General features: G+C 44.2%; 1 protein-coding gene across 1 annotated transcript in view; it reads left to right on the top strand.

Annotated features, from left to right (window-relative positions):
• Window positions 1–3243: 3243 nt before the first annotated feature.
• LOC126281770 (caspase-1-like) overlaps window positions 3244–14652 on the top strand; it is a 162443-nt gene continuing 151034 nt past the window's right edge. The window contains exon 1 of the mRNA XM_049980971.1: window positions 3244–3283. The gene's annotated coding sequence lies outside the window, so the exon portion shown is untranslated. The remainder of the gene's footprint in view (window positions 3284–14652) is intronic.

Here is a 14652-nt window from a genome sequence, read left to right as displayed (position 1 = left end):
AAAGCAAATCATAGTTCTGTAGCAGCTATGATCACGCAGTGGGAGAAAAGTGTTCATACATACAAAGAAAAATACATTGTGCACAAATACGACGATGTTAATACTTTGTAGGCGTTCCTCTGCTATGTAACCCTTTTATTAACCCATGGCATGGAATGAACTAGTTTTTTGAGGTAATATTTTGCCGTTCTTGTTGTAGACATTGTTTCAGAGCAGTCTTACCTAGCATTTCATGTTTTTGTGCCATACATTCAAGCGGACTCCAAGATGTTCTACTGGATTAAGGTCTGCGCTCTGTGCTGGTAACTTGAAGACATGGGGAGCATGATACATCTACAGACGAAGAACTTCCGCTGTATGCTTAGGATCATTGTGTTGCTGAAAGTAGTAATCTGTGCCTAAACCCAAGTTATCAACATACTGACATTTTCCTTTAGGATATTTAAATACTGAAATCTGTCCACATTATTTACAACAAAAGCAAGTTGTTGAGCACGAGGTGTAGCCATACATCCCCATACCAAAATTCCTCCACCACTGTGCTTTACTGTGGGTTGTACGTATTTAGGGGCCAACTCTGTATTTGGTCGTCTCCACACCAAAATTCTGTCATTATTTACAAATATGTTCAGTTTGCTTCCATCTGTGAACAGTGCCTTGTCCTAGTAACTTGTGTTCTTGCTTATATGCTGTCGAGCAAATTCAAGTTTCAATTTCTTTTTTATCTTGCTGATGTATGGTTTTCTTATTGGTACCCCATCTCCATAACCTGCACTACTTAAAACCTAGCAAACAGCCCTTGGTTGATGTCCTTCTCGAACTGATCATTAACATGTGCAGACAATGTGGACGCTGTTAATTTAGTCTTTTTTTTTAGCCATCTTTATTAACATATTTATTTCTCTTTGCATTAGCTTCTGTGGCCGACCTCTTCTTTCGCTATTAATGAGGGAATTTCTTTCTCTAAATCGCGATATTATGGATTGCACAGTTGCCAGCTTCTTCCAACATTATCAGCCGTTTTTGAAAATGATTTTCACTCCTCATATTGCTGGATAACTATTTATCTTTCCTGTATAGTTGTTGCCTTCCCTTTGTGGCCCATTTTACTGCAGCACGTCATTCATGGAGTATCAACACCAACATGTACGAGCAGCAGATTGCCAGTGAAGTCGTCCCTTGCTGCAGACATTTCGTTGGTCGTTTCTTTTTTACATTTCTAATAGTGTACGCATACATTTTTCCTCACTGAGTGAAGCCAACTGGTATAGAATTTTTATCTACTTTTTTCAGACTGCTAGTTTAGTTAACCCTTTCATATGTACAGTTTACGAAGGAAACGCCATACTGCTAGTTTACCAAGTAACATTTCTGGTTGTGATCTTCAGTCTTAATAAATAAAATTATTGTACATGAACGACAGTGTATGAATACTTTTTTCCATGACTACAGATCACAGAACCAAAGTGGGACACGCAGTGTGCTAAACATGCAGCTAGGCGAACGGATTTTAATGCATAGGGAAGTTTGGAAATATTGGCTGTCACGAGGCTGAAGACGACGATGCTGAAATGCTTCCACTGCCGAACTGAAAAACTCTTTACTTTTGTGCTTAATAAAAAGCAAACCGGTCACGCTTGCCAGTACTAGCACCATGGGTCTCATGAAATTCTTAATACAGTTTCTTGTATCATGTGTTTAACAGACATCCCTAATTTATTGTCGTAATCATATTACTGATTACGTTCTGATATTCATTTCTGTGGAGATGCCTTTTTCTGAAAAATTCTAGTAAGAAAATTGAATGGAGTTATGGTAGGCTGTTTAGCAATTTCAGAAGATTTTGCTTTCCTTTTAGAGAAACGGTTACCGAAAATCTAAAAAATATGTCCGCACAGTTTAACAATTTCTTCTATAAGAGTGGAATTAATAAAAAATTATGTAATGTGCACTAAGATACAGTACTAAAAGACTTAGCGAATTGTGGTTTTTATTCCTTGAATCAACAACCTTGTCCACCTACTAATCTGCCTCGAACGACAGCGTTTTTGTGCGTTTTCCATTGCGTTAACTTTGACTGTCAGCTGTCCTACGCCTTCTGTTTCTTTCGCTTGTCCCTTTAGGGTCTCTCACATGGACGTGTTCCCTTGGGTCCTCTCACTGTGACGTAAATATGTTCGAGCATGCGAACAATATATTTTGCCCATCGAAGTCTTTTTAGCCTTTATTTTTGTGGATTATGACAACAAAACAAGGTAAAACAGAAATTGTGGAAAAGGCTACTTTGTGCTTGTCAAATCCTACCTTGGTCAGCAAGGACCACAGATGTCTGCCCATTTAAGGACATATGGAGCGTAATGGGCAGGGGCATGCAACCAACTCGGAATTTTGTCGATCTAACGCCCCAGTTGGGAAGAATTTGTCACGATGTCCCTCAGCAGGACTACCAACAACACTATCAAAAATGGCTCTGAGAGCTATGGGACTTAACAGGCTAGGTTAGGTTAGTGCTGTTTAACGTCCCGTCGACAACGAGGTCATTAGAGACGGAGCACAAGCTCGGGTTAGGGAAGGATGGGGAAGGAAATCGGCCGTGCCCTTTCAAAGGAACCATCCCGGCATTTGCCTGAAACGATTTAGGGAAATCACGGAAAACCTAAATCAGGATGGCTGGAGACGGGATTGAACCGTCGTCCTCCCGAATGCGAGTACAGTGTACGGGACTTAACATCTGTGGTCTCAGTCCCCTAGGACTTAGAACTACTTAAACCTAACTAACCTAAGGACATCACACACCTCCATGACCGAGGCAGCATTCGAACCTGCGACAATTGCAGTAGCGCGGTTCCAGACTGAAGCGCCTAGAACCGCTCGGCCACAGCGGCCGGCAACAACAACACTGTCAATCAAGGTCAAGGGCTAAGCGCCAAAGGTGGACCAATACGTTATTTACTTGGTCAATTTGTGTAGACGGTTCTCTTGAATAATTTATCCAATTTTTCTGAAATTATAATCATTTGTTTGGTTCTACATGTACGTAACATATACCGACTTCAGTCCCATTGGGATAGTTCCATGGTGGTGCGTTACATAATGCTAAATGCGGAGGAATTAGTTTCATCTTCATTGCTTGTCTCAAACTGCGAAGCATATGTTCTCAAAGCCCTGATTGGCTAGCTCCGTTATCAGCGTGCTGAGTGCAAGGTGGGATATGTCAGACTAGCTTATCGCGCACGCAGACAGTTTCGCGGGAACAGGTTAGGAGACAACGTCAGTGCAATTGGTGAGTGTGTGCTATGGTTCGAAATTCTTCTGTACCTCTCTCAAAACCTCACGAGGGCATTCTGGTTCTGAACCGCAACACCCAGTAAAAGAGCATAGGCAGTTTCAATTTGACTCATAAGAAATTATTTCCAAGTCCAACCCGTGCTCTTTCTATCGCAACTGTCGATGCGGAAACAGGCTCACTGTCCAAGAGTAATAACTTTTGTTATTTGAATGTCAATTTTAATCGTTTGTGTTTGATCTCACTGTGGAAGCGGTCCAGTAAGTCTGCATAGCAAGAGCGAGTCGTTTTCCACCCTTTTCTAAATTGTCTGTCAAACAGCGGAATAAAAAGATACCCTCAAAATAACGAAGTGTGTTAAATAAGTATTTCATATTTTGAGAAAAAAAAAGAAGACAAGAATGTCCGTTAAACATAGGCTCCAAAATTCGGGCCTTAAGAGCTACAAATATTTATTCATCTTAGTTATTGTGAAACACATCTTCTATAGCAAGATCTCTGCTATTACGGATTTCCAACACAATGCACAAATTATTCTGTTATTGACTATGGAAATAGCACGCACCAAACATCTGTTAATGTTGTTACTGTAAACTGTATTCACAGTTGTTACCGTAAATCGTATTCACCGCGGGTAAGTTCGGCACATACATTAGTTCCAATAAAACGAGTTTGTGTTTGATAAGCTTGTGAGATGCTTTTAGACTTTATTTTTATCTTTGTACTTACCACCATAATGGAATCCACTCTCGAAATATGAGACATCGTATTGAGCAGCTTCTTGAGCGATAGCTCACAAGTGCAGGACGCATGTAATTGCTCCCAGATTATATTAGCGCTGTGCTATATCACAGTATCAGAATAATGTGTTCTCACTTGTTTTCTCATTTAATTACTACATTCTGCAGGTCATTCGCAATAGCAAAGAAGTTGCAGTAAAATAGATGTGTTTCACAGAAGTGAAGATGAACAAGTGATCATAAATCTCAAAGAATGCAGCTTAAAGGCTATGGTTGCTGGACATTTTCTTCTTGTTTTGGTCCATATCCATACTAACACCTGTCAAAATATGGAATACGTTATTTTAGTACCTTGTACATGAGTCATCAAAAAACAAAGTTAATCTTAAGTTCTAGTTTATATAAACGGAAGTTGGATACTTTCTGACTGTGTGTCGGACCAGAACTCGAACACAGAACTTTCCTTTTTGAGGCCCATTCGCTTATCGATTGGGTATTCCAGGTACGACTAATGAGCTGCGTTCACAGCATCAATTCTGCCAATACCATTAACCTAAATTCCTTACTACTCTAAGGGAATTTAACACAGCTGGTCTTGGGTCGAGTCTAAATAACTCAGTCGGTAAGAGCATTACGCGCTCGAGGGAAAGTTTCGGGTTCGATTTCCCATCCTACACGCAGTTTAAATTCGGCAGGAAGTTTCAAAACAATATACCCTTTGCCACAGAGTGAAAGATCTATTACTAAACAAAATCTTTTCTCCATCAGTCACAATACACTGAGGTTACAAAAGTCATGGGATAGAAATATGCACGTATAACCCGCCAGGTTAGCCGAGAGCGCTAACGCGCTGCTTCCTGGACTCGGATCGGCGCGCCGGTCCCGGATCGAATCCGCCCGCCGGATTAACGACGAGGGCCGGTGCGCCGGCCAGACCGGATGTGGTTGTTAGGCGGTTTTCCACATCCCTCTAGGTGAATACCGGGCTGGTCCCCACGTCCCGCCTCAGTTACACACAGACACTTGAAACACATCCGCACTTTTCCATGATTTACACTTAGACGCAGACAGATGGGGTACTCTGATTCCGCCCTGGGGGGTACAGGGTGGCGGCAGGAAGGGCATCCGGCGACCCCTTCAAATTAACATGTCAAATCCGATTTAACCATGCCAACCCCGCGCACAATGCGGGACCAAGGCGCAAGCGATGGATAGATCGATAGAATAGAAATCTGCACGTATACAGATGGCGGTAGAATCGTGTATGCAATATATAAAAGGGCAAAGCATTGACGGAGCTGTCATTGGTACTCGGGCGATTAATGTGAAAACATTTGCGACGTGATTATAGCCGCAAGACAGGAATTAACAGTTTTTGACCTCGGAATGGTAGTTTGAGCTAGATGCATGGGACATTCCATTTCGGAAATCGTCAGGGAATTGTATATTCCGAGATCCACAATGTCAAGTGTGCAGCTAGAATACTAAATTTCAGACATTACGTATCAGCTGACACAACGTAGTGCCCGACGGCGTTCAATTAACGACTGAGAACAGCAGCGTTTGAGTAGAGTTGACAGCGCTAAAATACAAGTGACACTGTGTGAAATAACCGTAAAAACCAATCAGAGACCTACGACGAATGTATTCCTTAGGACAGTGCAGTGAAAATAGGCGTTAATGGGCGATGCCAGCAGACAACCGACGCGAGCGACTTTCTTAACACCACGACATCATCTGCAACGCCTCTTCTGACCTCGCGACCATGTCGGCTGGACCCCAGACAGGTGGAAAACAGTGTCCTCTGGTGAGATGAGCTCTGACTTCAGTTGGTAAGAGCTGATGGTAGGGTTCGAATGTGGCGCAGACCCTCAACGAAGCCATTGACCCAAGTTGTCATCGAGTCACTGTTCAAGTTGGTCATGGCTCCATAATTGTGTGGACTGTGTTTCTTGTAATGGAATGAGTCCTCTGGTCCAACTGCACCGATCATTCACTGGAAATGGTTATGAAATTACAATGAAATCCAGACCATTAGCTGCTTACAGGCGTTGACAAATACCAACGGGGACAGTTGAAAATGTGTGCTCCAACCAGGACTCGAACCTGGGATGTCCTGCTTGGTGGCAGACGCTCTAACCGACTGAGCCATCGAGGACACACAGGATACTGCCACTGCAGGGACTTACCTCTGGCATGTTCCCTATGGGACCCTCACTTACAACTTATTGTTCACACCTTACATTTTTAGTGCCTCTGCCCACTATACTCATTACTCGCGGCAGTCAATCTACCGATTTCCATAAGAGTTCGGGCAACTTGAGTGCATTCGCACTAAAGAAGAACATTGGCCGGTGAGCATTATCTGTATGAAGATGGTATCTGCTCTTTCGGGCATGTCCAAAAGGACAGATACCATCTTCACATAGGAAATGGTTATGTTCGGCTGCTTGGAGAACGTATGCAACCGTTTATGGAAATCATGCTCCCAAACTACGATGAAACTTTTATGGAAGGCAGTGAACCATTTCATCGGGTCACAATTTTTTGCAATTCGTTTGAAGAACATTCTGGACTATTCGAGGGAATGATTTGGCCTCCCACATCGCCCGACATGAATCACATCGAGCATTTAAGGGCATAATCAAGAAGTCAGTTCGTACATATATCCTGAACCAGCACCACTTTCACAATTATGGGCGGCCATAGATGCTGCATGGCTCAATATTTCTGCAGGGTACTTCAGACCACTTGTTGAGTCCATTTCACATTGAGTTACTGCACTACGCCGGGCAACATGATATTAGGAGATATCCCATGGCTTTTGTCACCTTGGTCTGCATTAGGACACGACAAAAATTGGCAACTAGTTAAATGAGCTCAGCGATCGCATTCGAGCTCCGTGATTGCTGAACAACTGGTACCAGACGTAACTCATAGCAGGGAAGTGTGGTGTATGTGCCAGGAGATTCTATGGAATCAGCCCAGCAGGATGCTTCAAGACGAAGGAAGGAGCTATCGTCTTCGGACATACCCAAGACCACGTAGTTAATGACGTGTCAAAATATGTTGGCGTATCAGTGAGGGCTGTCCAGCATTTGTACAAGGAATGGCGTATCAGACCCAACTACGTAACACGGGGTAAAGACGGTCGCTTGCAAGCATATCCTAACCGACTGACACCGGTGATGAATGTCAGAGTCCGACTTGATCTGCTGCTGCCAGCGAACGCAGTTCCATCTCAACAAACTTCCGAGCGAACATTGCAAAGAGAACAGCATTCAACGGAGATTCGAAGTCGGGTGCATCTTAAACGTCGTTTTTCAGAGCGGTACATAAAACTGCACGTCTCCAATGGATCAAACAACACAGAAACTTCGCAGCAGCTTGGTGGAGGGGTTCAGTGCGGCCCGACGAGTTACGATTTCGTATGCTCCTAGCAGTGGAGTGCTCTGACGCTACAGTCAGGCATCTAACTTGCAGTGTGTGGTGGGTGGTTCTATGTTATAAGGTGGGGAAGAGAAATTTGCTTATTTATATTTGTCGCTCTGAAGTGTTTATTGCACAGAGGACAGTGGAAGTAGGCACATTCGAACTGACTGGTCATAATGTTGTTGCTCCACTTGGTTTAGTTTACAGTGTTGCCAACTCAGTTCCAACCATATTCCTAAGCGACATATTAAAAATCCCCATGTTCCCCTTGAAAATCCCTGGGGAAACCAAAATTTCTAGACTGACAACAAAACGAAAAAAAAAATCACGTACTGTGTAGTAATTAACGTACACCATCCTGTGCCTCCTACTAAAGGTGCCAACAGACGGAGCGAAATGGAGTCTTTCTTTTGGAAATGACGCACTATTTCCAGTTATTCTCCAGTGTTAGTGTCTGAAAAGAAAAGACTTTATGGTTTTTATTTTTAATTTTTTTTTTAAATTTATTAATTGTTTCCTTTATCGAAGAGTGTTGGCCACAGGGTACTTGGGAAGCGCATGGATGCGAGTAGGGGTGCAGCGAGGAATAGATGTTCCGCATCATACAAAACAAGAAAGTTAGCTTCCAGACGCAAATTTTTATTTATTCAAATGACGAGTTTCACGGTTCCAAAAAGCCCCAATCTTCATATTATTATATTGTGAAACCCCGAATCGCGTATCTCAAGGCGTAAACATTTGCATCTAGCTGACCTTTTTATGTATAATGGTGGAACAAGTTGGCCGGTGTGGCGCTTCAGTCTGGAACCGCGTGGCCGCCACGGTCGCAGGTTCGAATTCTGCCTCGGGCATGAATGTGTGTGATGTCCATAGGTTATTTAGGTTTAAGTAGTTCTAAGTTCTAGGGGACTGATGAACACAGATGTTAAGTCCCATAGTGCTCAGAGCCATTTGAACCATTTGGTGGAACTAAATAGATACAGGATAAGCGCTGAAAACACTATCACTGCCAAGATTCTGAAAATGTTCCGCATTTCTAACTTAAGCAGCACGTGATTCTTACCGAACACTTGATCTGATTGAAATGACGCACAGGAGTATTAATGTTTCATAAAAGTGCTTTATAGAGACGTTCATGCACATCTGCGGTAGCACTCCACCGACTTACAGTTCGTGACAAAACAGTAGCCGCTTGACAGCATAAAGGTACACTCCTAGAAATGGAAAAAAGAACACATTGACACCGGTGTGTCAGACCCACCATACTTGCTCCGGACACTGCGAGAGGGCTGTACAAGCAATGATCACACGCACGGCACAGCGGACACACCAGGAACCGCGGTGTTGGCCGTCGAATGGCGCTAGCTGCGCAGCATTTGTGCACCGCCGCCGTCAGTGTCAGCCAGTTTGCCGTGGCATACGGAGCTCCATCGCAGTCTTTAACACTGGTAGGATGCCGCGACAGCGTGGATGTGAACCGTATGTGCAGTTGACGGACTTTGAGCGAGGGCGTATAGTGGGCATGCGGGAGGCAGGGTGGACGTACCGCCGAATTGCTCAACACGTGGGGCGTGAGGTCTCCACAGTACATCGATGTTGTCGCCAGTGGTCGGCGGAATGTGCACGTGCCCGTCGACCTGGGACCGGACCGCAGCGACGCACGGATGCACGCCAACACCGTAGGATCCTATGCAGTGCCGTAGGGGACCGCACCGCTACTTCCCAGCAAATTAGGGACACTGTTGCTCCTGGGGTATCGGCGAGGACCATTCGCAACCGTCTCCATGAAGCTGGGCTACGGCCCCGCACACCGTTAGGCCGTCTTCCGTTCACGCCCCAACAACGTGCAGCCCGCCTCCAGTGGTGTCGCGACAGGCGTGAATGGAGGGACGAATGGAGACGTGTCGTCTTCAGCGATGAGAGTCGCTTCTGCCTTGGTGCCCAAGATCTTCGTATGCGTGTTTGGCGCCGTGCAGGTCAGCGCCACAATCAGGACTGCATACGACCGACGCACACAGGGCCAACACCCGGCATCATGGTGTGGGGAGCGATCTCCTACACTGGCCGTACACCTCTGGTGATCGTCGAGGGGACACTGAATAGTGCACAGTACATCCAAACCGTCATCGAACCCATCGTTCTACCATTCCTAGACCGGCAAGGGAACTTGATGTTCCAACAGGACAATGCACGTCCGCATATATCCCGTGCCACCCAACGTGCTCTAGAAGGTGTCAGTCAACTACCCTGGCCAGCAAGATCTCCGGATCTGTCCCCCATTGAGCATGTTTGGGACTGGATGAAGCGTGGTCTCACGCGGTCTGCATGTCCAGCACGAACGCTGGTCCAACTGAGGCGCCAGGTGGAAATGGTATGGCAAGCCGTTCCACAGGACTACATCCAGCATCTCTACGATCCTCTCCATGGGAGAATAGCAGCCTGCATTGCTGCGAAAGGTGGATATACACTGTACTAGTGCCGACATTGTGCATGCTGTGTTGCCTGTGTCTATGTGCCTGTGGTTCTGTCAGTGTGATCATGTGATGTATCTGACCCCAGGAATGTGTCAATAAAGTTTCCTCTTCCTGGGACAATGAATTCACGGTGTTCTTATTTCAATTTCCAGGAGTGTATATCCACACGGTACTTTTTTCCTCGTAAGCAGTCGCTGACGCATGGGAACAAAACAAATTTAGCAAAAGGAATGCACGTAGATATGCACGTTCTCGTGTCCAGACGTTGCCTCATTGTACAAGTTGTCTGATATACATCTATTAATTTTCTCGGCAAATTGTGCTACGCTTATTGAGATGAAAGACGTCAGAAAACGTAAACGCGAGACGTCTTTGGTTGAAATACACTACTGGTCTTAAAAATTGCTACACCACGAAGAAATGCAGATGATAAACGTGTATTCATTGAACAAGTATATGATTCTAGAACTGACTTGTGATTACGTTTTCACGCAATTTGGGTGCATAGATCCTGAGAAATCAGTACCCAGAACAACCAGCTCTGGCCGTAATAACGGCCTTGATACGCCTGGGCATTGAGTCAAACAGAGCTTGGATGGCGTGTACAGTTACGCTGCCCATTCAGCTTCAACACGATACCACAGTTCATTAAGAGTAGTGACTGGCGTATTGTGACGAGCCAGTTGCTCGGCCACCATTGACCAGACGTTTTCAATTGGTGAGAGATCTGGAGAATGTGCTGGCCAGGGCAGCAGTCGAACATTTTCTATGTCCAGAAAGGCCTGTACAGGACCTGCAACATGCGGTCGTGTATTATCCTGCTGAAATGTAGGGTTTCGCTGGGATCGGATGAAGGGTAGAGCCACTGGTCGTAACACATCTGAAATGTAACGTCCACTGTTCAAAGCGCCGTCAATGCGAACAATAGGTGACCGAGACGTGTAACCAATGGCACCCCTTACCATCACGCCGGCTGATACCCCAGTATGGCGATGACGAATACACTCTTCCAATGTGCGTTTACCGCGATGTCGCCAAACACGGATGCCACCATCATGATGCTGTAAACAGAACCTGGATTCATCCGAAAAAATGACGTTTTGCCATTCGTGCACCCAGGTTCGTCGTTGAGTACACCATTGTAGGCGCTCCTGTCTGAGATGCAGCGTCAAGGGTAACCGCAGCCACGGTGTCCGAGCTGATAGTCCACGCTGCTGCAAAAGTCGTCGAACTGTTCGTGCAAATGGTTGTTGTCTTGCAAGCGTCCCCATCTGTTGATTCAGGATGGAGACGTGGCTGCACGAGCCGTTACAGCCATGCGGATAAGATGCCTGTCATCTCGACTGCTAGTGATACGAGGCCGTTGGGATCCAGCACGGCGTTCCGTATTACCCTTCTGAACCCACCGATTCCATATTCCGCGAACAGTCATTGGATCTCGAACGACGCAAAGTCATTGGATCTCGACCGACGCAAGCAGCAATGTCGTGATCCGATAACCCGCAATCGCGATATGCTACTATCCGACTTTTACCAAAGTCGGAAACGTGATGGTACGCATTTCTCCTCCTTACACCAGGCAACGGTGGTCAACTACTGTTTGTGTATGAGAAATCGGTTGGAAACTTTCGTCATGTCAGCACGTTGTAGGTATCACCATTGGCCCCAACCTTGTGTGAATGCTCTGAAAAGCTAATTTTTTGCATATCACAGCATCTTTTTCCTGTCGGTTAAATTTCGCGTCTGTAGCACGTCATCTGCGTGGTGTAGCAATTTTAATGGCCAGTAGTGTTGTATTAAAGAGCAGAGTTACGAGAAATAGAAAGTGACGGTGATGTTTTGTTCGCATATCTCCAGGGAAGTTCGTCATAGCGAGGTTCAAGAATTTCTGCTTCAGAAAATGTAGCGATAAGGCTAGCAACAAAATTTTTAAAAAAGGATCAAAAGGCTCCAAGCACTATGGGACTTAACATCTGAGGTCATCAGTCCTCTAGCCTTAAAATTACTTAAGCCGAAGGACATCACACACATCCATGCCCGAGGCAGGATTCGAACCTGCGACCGTAGCAGTCGCGCGGTTCCGGTTTCAAGCGCCTGGATCCGCTCGGCCACAGCAATTAAATTTCGTTTGCTGGCAACCAGCGACCTGTATACCAGTTTGGGCAATTTATTTCGCATTTCACAAAAAACGCAGTTCAATGATTATCTCTGAAACTGAGAAATACAATGCCATAATTTCTTAATGGAGGTTCTTGTTCGTTCTGTAAATATTAATCAGCTATTAATGTCACTTTGAATTTATAATAAGTTGTTTTAACGACTTCATTCAAGAGGGCTAATATATAGGTTAACATCCTCTTACTCAACAAATTCCATAATGTCGTAGACACAAGAATCCATTAGCGCGGAGGTTGTATTTTCGAATTCTGTATTTTTGACATCAGCGCCCTTCATTTTTATCTCTAATACCCTTACTGTAGTTTGTTGAGGAGCTCAACTTACCTCATATTTTCTTTTGACCATGTCAGGCTCTTCAAATGTTGTTCTACTGAGTCGCCATAACACTAATATTCGTCCAGAGCATTCATATAAACTTTTCGTAGATTTATAGGCTGTTTCTTTTCTGATTTCCTACTTCGAGACTTATCTTATTCTTTGCTGTAATATGATCGAAGACAAAGTCTAATATGAGGTGTGATTTTTAAGTAAGTACCGTTTTGAAATTAAAAAAGAGACGTCCTAAGATATCTCAATAATTTAATTTTTACATGAAAGCCTGTACCTTAATCTACTTTTCTGCATAATTTCCGTTAATATGGAGGCACTTGTCACAACTTTGTATCAGTTTTTGAATACCCTCCTCATAGATGTCTGCCACCTGACTTGTTAACAACTGCATCATCACTGTTTTGACTTCGTCATCGTCTTGAAGACGCTGAACGCCCAGGTGTTTCTCCAAGTGCAGGAACACAAGGTAGACACTGGGCGCAAGATCGGGGCTGTACGGAGAATGATCTAGAGTTTTCCATCGAAAAGATGAGATGAGATCTTTGGTCTGATTCGCCACATGCGGACGGGCATTGTCTTGCAGTAAAACGATGCCCTTGCTCAACTTCCATGGGCTGTTGCTTTGATTCTGGTGTGACGAATGCCACCCATGTTTCATCGCCGTAACAATTTGGCTTAAGAAATCATCACCGTCTTTGTGGTACCGCTCAAGGAAAGTCAATTCACTGTCTAAACGTTTGGTTTTATGCACATCCGTCAACATTTTCGGTACCTAACGTGCGTACAATTTTATGTAATTCAAGTGCTCGTTCACAATGCCATACAAAACACTACGAGAAACATTAGGAAAGTCATCCCGCAAGGAGGAAATCGCAAAGCGTCTGTTTTCTCTCACCTTATTGCCCACTTCCTGCACCAAACTTTCATTGACGACTGAAGGACGCCCACTCCGTTGTTCATCATGCACATTTCTGCCGCCGTCTTTAAATACTCTCGCCCACTTTCTTGCCATTCCATCACTCATAATGTTTTCTCCGTAAACTGCACAGATCTCACGATGAATATCGATCGCTTTTAGGCCTTTAGCACTAAGAAATCTTATAACAGCCCGCACTTCAGAGTCGGTGGGACTCACGATTATCGTAGGCAGTACACAACGTAAACAAGGAAGAATCAGACTGTAATGGCGTCAGTGCGTAGGTTAAGGTACAGGCTTTCATGTAAAAATAAAATTATTGAGATGTCTTAGCACGTCTTTTTTTAATTCCAAGCGGTACTTAATTAAAAAAATACGCCTCGTATTTGACGCTCATGGCACCGTATCTCAAATTTTTATTCACATAATATTTAAAGCATCATTCCATATGACCTCGCTTTCTCTGTAATCATAGTAGATGTTATTGCACATAAAGCACATACCCTTAATACACTACCCTACGAAACACACACGAACCCCAGCGGCTGGTAGTCTGCTAAACAACACAACAGATTACCACCTAGCCTAGCAAGCAATGCGCCTTTACGCACGGACTGCATTTCAAGGAAATAAGACGTGAACAAATGCGCATGTGCAGTTGTTCTTCCGGAAATGGTGCATGCTCAAAACGTAACGGAAAAAAGGCATCGTGCGGACGCTCCTTAATGGTTGGCAGCAGTTAATATCAGCACGAAACTTTCCGAATTCTCTCGTCGATTATGATCAGTACCCGGGACCAGGGGCTGTAAAGAAAGGAAACCCTCATTAATTTATATCTTGAATTTAGAACGCAAAATACTAACTACTTGCACAGGGCATCACAGAGTGAATGATTTCATTTTTATACTTACTGAATTAGTGACAGAACAGAGTAGCTGCTTCTACCAGACAGATAAGTGATTAAAGCTTTCGTACACATAATCAACTCTGAATAAACAGAGTCATGCAGTAAAATAAGATAACAAAAATACGGTATAGGTAAATACGCACACGCAGCCCTTTTTCACTGATGAATTCTGTTGGTGACTGCATTTTTGTTTGTTATGTCAGTCAAGAGGCAGATTTTGTCACTTATTTGGTACGTTCTGCAGTGATTGTTCTGAGCTTTTCTTAGCAGATTTAACTGTTAGCAGCGACATAAGCGTAAATACTCTTTGGCCCCACAACATAGAAAAAAACTATTTCTGTTTCTGTGTTTGAATCCGCAAGTGTTACACAATCTTTGAAAGTGCAGAA

Source organism: Schistocerca gregaria, chromosome 1, assembly GCF_023897955.1.
Source record: "Schistocerca gregaria isolate iqSchGreg1 chromosome 1, iqSchGreg1.2, whole genome shotgun sequence".
Taxonomy (NCBI): domain Eukaryota; kingdom Metazoa; phylum Arthropoda; class Insecta; order Orthoptera; family Acrididae; genus Schistocerca; species Schistocerca gregaria.
This window is presented reverse-complemented; position numbering and strand designations above follow the sequence as displayed.